The following is a 6,041-nucleotide window of genomic DNA, read 5'->3' on the forward strand; positions in this document are numbered from 1 at the left end:
ACTTCGTTTTGTTAATCCATTTTTATTCGCTTTTGAGTAGCAACAACTTACGACAACAAAAGACGTTGCTCGCATCAAGAAAATATACTGCCATCATATATATGTTTGCTATTATCAACTTTAACAAAATACTATAATGGCGTCTGCCTAGTTTGCTTCAGGGGTGATGATGAAGGAAGAAAGTAACTGCTAAAACTCTATGACTGCTAGATACCCAACTGTAGTAATAAGTCTAGTCTAGGCTAGCACATATGCAGTCATTGTTATAGGTGCGCAAGAAAAGACGTGGTTTGTTCGTTGTGCGTGGTTTTGGTGGTTTGTTTTCGATTTGCTGGTGTTACGTGAATTACTACGTGCTCCTCCTGCCGTAATATTACGTGTTAGTGCTCTTGTGCCACCTGAAACATCGTGAGTGCTGGCAAAGCGTCTGTGTCGTCGCCGTACTGCGCTGCTGTAGCAAACGCACATCGAGGTCGCCATTTGACAAAATACCTGACAAGTTGTGCGTGCCTACGTGAATCAAGAGTCTCTACTGCAAGTTCCAGTCTGTCGGCGCGACGTGTGAAAAATGCTGCGTGTTCTGCCGTAAGTGATTGTTTATCGTGGTGCATGTTAAAATTTTATTACGCGTTGCCGCAGTGCTGTTTTGTTAAACGTGTTGAGTATATTCCTTGGTGTTCGGCTCGCCGCGCTTCTTTTATTGTAAATTACCGGCTGCGTCGGCGCGGTCATAATGAGCTTCCAGGAGCGGCGGCCAGTTTGCTGTGTGAGTGATCGACCCCCTTGCCATTGCCGGCAACGAAAATATGCTGAAGGCCCAGCGGCCGCCGCTTGGCTTGGGTGGATTCGACGCTAAAGCTTGTTGCATGAAAAAAAAAAGAAAAAAAGAAAACTGCGTTAATGGTTGTAAAACAAAACGCCCACTCCCCGATTTTTTTTTTTAGGAGGCAGTTGACCCACAGTATATTTTTTTACAGGACGTAGGCAGCTTAGCATTGTTCTAACGGGTAGTTTTCGTTTACGGGTAAAGAAATGCAAGGAGGCTGCATTGCATTTGTAGTTATAATACGTAAGAGTTGCATATACGTTGAATTTTCAACATTTAAGCATTGCTAGCAACTTTATGAGTAGTACCACATGCACAAGGTCCTTAAGCAGTGAATATTTGACCAGATAATTTTTTAGACGTCGCAGCTTGAAAACATGCTGTTCCAGCCTGCATTGCTGGTGCAGTCACAGGGCAGCTTCCACTGTTTTAATGCAAGAAATTTTTCCACCTTCCTAAGCTCATCCAGAATCGTCATGATCAGACAGAAATTCTTGTGTGGTGTGACATTTGTAGCTGGCTTGCATAAATTGTGTTGACCGTAACATGTTGAGCATTAAACGTGTTGATTCTTACAAATATGCATGTGATGGGGATACAATCACGGTGCGAAAAAGATTAAACAGGGCGTGGGCTTGCCACCGTGCTCCTTCGCCATCCTGTTTTTTCGTTTCGTCAGCATTTCAACTTGCCTACCCCTTGGAGGTATTGGCACGCTGAGACGTTCACCATGTGCCTCAGAGAGAATTTTAATGGCGCCATGAAGACAAAATACAAGTTTGTGTTATTCGAAAGATTTCGTAAGGTATGGTGCCCCCAGCACTTGTCCAAATGCAAACGATGTTTATTCACTGAGAAATTCATTAATTGAAGCTAAAATTTTGGTTTTCCCGCTAAATCGTGCATTTTCAGGGTCTGCAATGACATCACAGGAACCGACCGCTCTGCAGCCGATTGGGAAACCTTCTTTACCGTTAGTTAACCTAGATGGTGCCACCATACCGTGGCAAGCCGCTTTCTGCTTTTGTTTTGTTTTTACCGTATTTAAACGTGGCTTGTTTTTGTTCAGCGAGAAAATAATCGTTTCGTGAAACATAGTGCTCGCTCCACAAATATGGTCACGTCAGACACCGTTGCTTGTGTCAATCGGCCATTGTTGTCCGAAAACCCCAAAGCCCCGCAGTCCTGTGCAGCTAAACCAAGCATAGTGCGCGCAGTACCAACAGCAGTACGCATCGGTACTTCTATGCTTACGTGGGCTTTCCTAACCTTTACTGTTGGTCCCACCATTCTTACTACTGTAAAAAGAATGTGCCCTAAATTTAAGCGCAAATAGTTCGTTCGGCAAGCTTATAGCCTCTGCCTAATTCGCGTTTGCTGTTGCCGCCCTCCGCTAACTGCAGAGCTGGCTGGTATGACATAGGTTCTGTTGCGGGAAATGAGCTAGTGGGTCGCATGGCCATTTCCTTTGTTCCTAATTTGTAGCTTATTTGAGTGGAGTTTATGTTAAAAATGGTGTCAGCATGATTCTAGCAACGGAATCCTTTGAATGAACCAAACTTGTGTTTTCTCTTCATGGCTCCTTTAAAAGCCGTAACCACGTTTCGCACCCTCTGGACCAGAGAATATGCTTGCACAGTGGAAATCTGGGGCCATAGATTTCTACCACCTAGGGATATTTAATAGGCTTAGTTTAACATTAATTCAGTGTAAGGATGCTTCTGTTCCTTTAAAGTATGGCTGAAAGCCTTGGAAGGATTGTAATGTATGTACAGTGCTCACGGATTGAAACGCGACACTGCAAGCGCGTGGCCTGCGCTACATGCAGCGCCGCCAGTGGACGCCCGTGGAAGCTAGGTGTTGCATTGTGGTATACCACGAGGATGAGTGTTTTGACCATAAGCTTGCTGCTTCCGGTTGCCAATAAGCGGGGCAGTGGTTCCCCGCCGCGACAGCGGTGCGCTGTCAGCGACAGCGGCGTCCATGGACGGCGCTGCATGTATTGGCGGCCACGCGCTCGCAGTGTTGCGTTTCAATCAGTGAGCACTGTACTTATTTTTTAGCTTGAAAGAACTGAAGGTGGCTTTTTTGCACCTACAAAAAAGAAATTCTGTCATGTCCTGTCAGAGCGAGTATTTCACGGCATTATAACGCATATTTACGGCTTGTTTACTACTTGAACTTCCATTTTTTACAGGGCCAGGTGTTTGACATGGAGGATGTACGTTGTGAGCTACCAGAAGAATTGGCTGCCTCCTGTTTCTATCTATCCTGCACGACCTGTAAGTGGAGTTCATTACGGCTGTGAAATGCATGAAAATCTCGATTTTGAAGGCTGAGAGAACATGAAAACATAGAAAACCATTGTAGCATTCTTGTGGTACCTTAGTGATATTAAGACATAAGAACATTGCAGAGATGGGGCAAAAAATAAGGAACCGATGAGGGTGAGAAACTTCCTGGTACCTTTCTTATTTTTTTTGTCACATCAGGGCTGTGTCCTTGCTCCATGAATTAATAACGACTTTGTCACCCTTGTTCACTGTGGTAGTTGCGTGGTACCCACAGACAGTGTGTGGGGATTTTTCTTCTACCGCCTATTACAGATGAACTAGATCTTTAGACTTCTACTCAAAAGTCATATTATGGATTACATTACATGAGTGTAACAATTCCATGCACCCAGAAATAGAATTTAGGTGAATTCACTTCAATGCCCTAGATGCAACTTGTGCCTAGCAGTGAAAGGGGTGTATTGCGTGCCTTTTTGCCACTGTGTTTCATGTAGTGTAATGAGTCTCACTGGCCATCGTAGCCCCCCCCTCCCCCCCCCCCCGAACAGCTATTTACTCTAGCAAATATAATGATGGTCCTAATTGTAGAAGGGTACCCGCCGCGGTGGCTCAGTGGCTAAGGCGTTGCGCTGCTGAGCACGAGGTCGCGGGTTCGATTCCTGGCCGCGGCGGCTGCTTTTCTGATGGAGGCGAAAAGCAAAAACGCCCATGTGTACGAGATTTCGGTGCACGATAAAGATCCCCAGGTGGTCAAAATTAATCCGGAGCCCTCCACTACGGCGCACCTCATTGCCTGCGTTGCGTCGGCGCGTTAAACCCTACAATCAATCAATTGTAGAAGGGTACTCAGCAATTGAAGAAAGAGCTGTGGGGGATTCTGGTTTGTGTATCAGACTTTGTTTGGAATATTGTTATGTAGCTACGGATAATGCAGGGTTTTTGTAAAAATATAGATTATCGGAGCAAACTTGTGCTCCGCAGTAAACATAAAAAAACGCAAACCTCGAAGGAGTCAGCAAAGGGACGTGCATGGATGAGCGTTGGCGAATTGAATGCTGCAGGGTTTCTTTTGCACTCATTCATTTAGATCGAGAACATTTTCAATAAAAAACAGGAAAAGCTAGGATAGGGATCGCAAAGCAACACCCTTTCCATATCAAACAGGACTGCTGGTGCAGCATACAAAGGAAAAAGGGGAAAAAGACGGTTCCCTTAAAAAAGGATAAGATTGCAGGGTGGCCAGGTGCTTGTAACAAAACATTTTGTAAACAAATCAAATGGCGTGGTTGGGGGCAATATTATGATGTTTATAGTAGGAAAAACCTGCATTATTTCCGAACAGTACGAATGCTCTGTGTGCAAACATATGCAAAAATGCTTGTGTGTTTTTAGCATTTGAGTGCACGTTACAGAGTAGTCGGCTCAAGTTACTGCGGTAGCTTTCCTCATTGCTGGTAAGCATAAACCCTGAAATTAAATTTGCTGTATTCGACTGCTTTAACCCTTTCACTGTCACTGGTGTCCTGGTTTGTCTTCGAATTTCTCCTCCACGGTGTCACTGACATACCGGTGCGTTTTCTGTTGTGCGTTGAAAAATTCATGCCATGGTGCAAAGTTGGCGCACCTGCACTGTTTGTGCTATCTGTCAAATCTTTCTAGTAGCTTGTATTTTCACAAAGTACAGAGCGACCACGCCCAGCTTTCGCTGCTTGGGGGTCACTCCGTGCTCTGTACATCTGTTGGGATGAGTGACCACGTGGCACGCGTGCAATGATGGGTGCAAGTGTGCTATCCACCACGTTTTTCTAGGGTTGTTTTTTATTTCTGTTCCTGTGTCTGCTACCCATCGACACAAGGAAATATAAGAAGTGAGGAGCCAACCTAGAGGTTGGTCAGTTCATGGTGATGCACATTTTGCTTTTTGTAAGCAAGCACAGACAAACAAACTAGACAATGCAAGTGCTGTCTCGTAAACGAAATGCACAATAAAACTGCTGCCTTCATAGGTTCCAAAGAATGCGTAGACACAAGCAACTACTCATGATGACGACTGATCAATGCCTGTCTTAGCATGTTCATGCAATTTTATGTTGCCTTCCCTGCCCCCCCCCCCTCCCCCCCATATTGCTTTGTTCCCACAGTGCTGCTGCAATAATCTCATCTCAAATGTTCTTGCGAGGCTGTATAAATGCCCGTCATGAGGAGGCCATGAATCTAAACAGTACTTAGTTTTGGGTTGTGTTGCCTATGTAACAGTATGTCATATTTGATGTTCGTAAGCTCATTAGTTAATTTATGTGGTCTAAATTTTGTGGCTAATTTTGCAACCTAGAAGTTGTACCTTCTCTTTCAGGATACTTGGTTCAGTTTTGTATGGGAACACTCCTTTATATTTATAAGCATAACCAGCAAATGTTTGAGACGTGTTTGTTTAAACCCCTTCATATGCGATCAATGCGTTTGTCATTTCAGGTTCAAGCGTGGCAGTGGCTATCCCGTCCTGTGAGGGGTAAAGATGAGGCGACACCTGGTGTGGCAGGCGGCAGCAGCACGTATGGATCCAACCTGAATAAAATAGTCAGGTTTGCAAGAGTCGTGTGAGTCATGTGATTTTCGTCAGCTTGCTCTTACAGAAACAGCTGCAGCATGAAACAGTGACTGTGGAGCTGGCTGACATTTTCTACATGCAGCTGGCTGTTGGGCGCTGTTATTTGACAACATGCAAAGGGCACTCAAAAGGTGGAAGCTTGTGGGATACGTAGAGGACGGAAACATAAAGGATTCTTGGAGGACGCAGAAAGTCGGTGGCGAAATTTCAATACAGGGGACACACAAGGGACGAATGCGGTCTGTTGCCTTCAAGACATATAGGGGACACACAAAGGCCGTATGGTGTCTGTGTTGCCTTTGGGAGATAGACT

At 44.9% G+C, this 6,041-nt stretch overlaps 1 long non-coding RNA gene across 1 annotated transcript; it reads left to right on the top strand.

Moving 5' to 3' along the window:
* The first annotated feature begins 237 nt into the window (after positions 1-237).
* On the top strand, positions 238-5,715 carry LOC144148717 (uncharacterized). The gene is made up of 3 exons (XR_013318036.1): positions 238-585; positions 3,024-3,108; positions 5,593-5,715. It is a non-coding gene; the product is annotated as an uncharacterized LOC144148717 (long non-coding RNA).
* Positions 5,716-6,041: the final 326 nt, after the last annotated feature.

Source organism: Haemaphysalis longicornis, unplaced genomic scaffold (genome assembly GCF_048455015.1).
Source record: "Haemaphysalis longicornis isolate Haplotype H1 unplaced genomic scaffold, Haemaphysalis longicornis Haplotype H1 scaffold_8, whole genome shotgun sequence".
Taxonomy (NCBI): Eukaryota; Metazoa; Arthropoda; class Arachnida; order Ixodida; family Ixodidae; genus Haemaphysalis; species Haemaphysalis longicornis.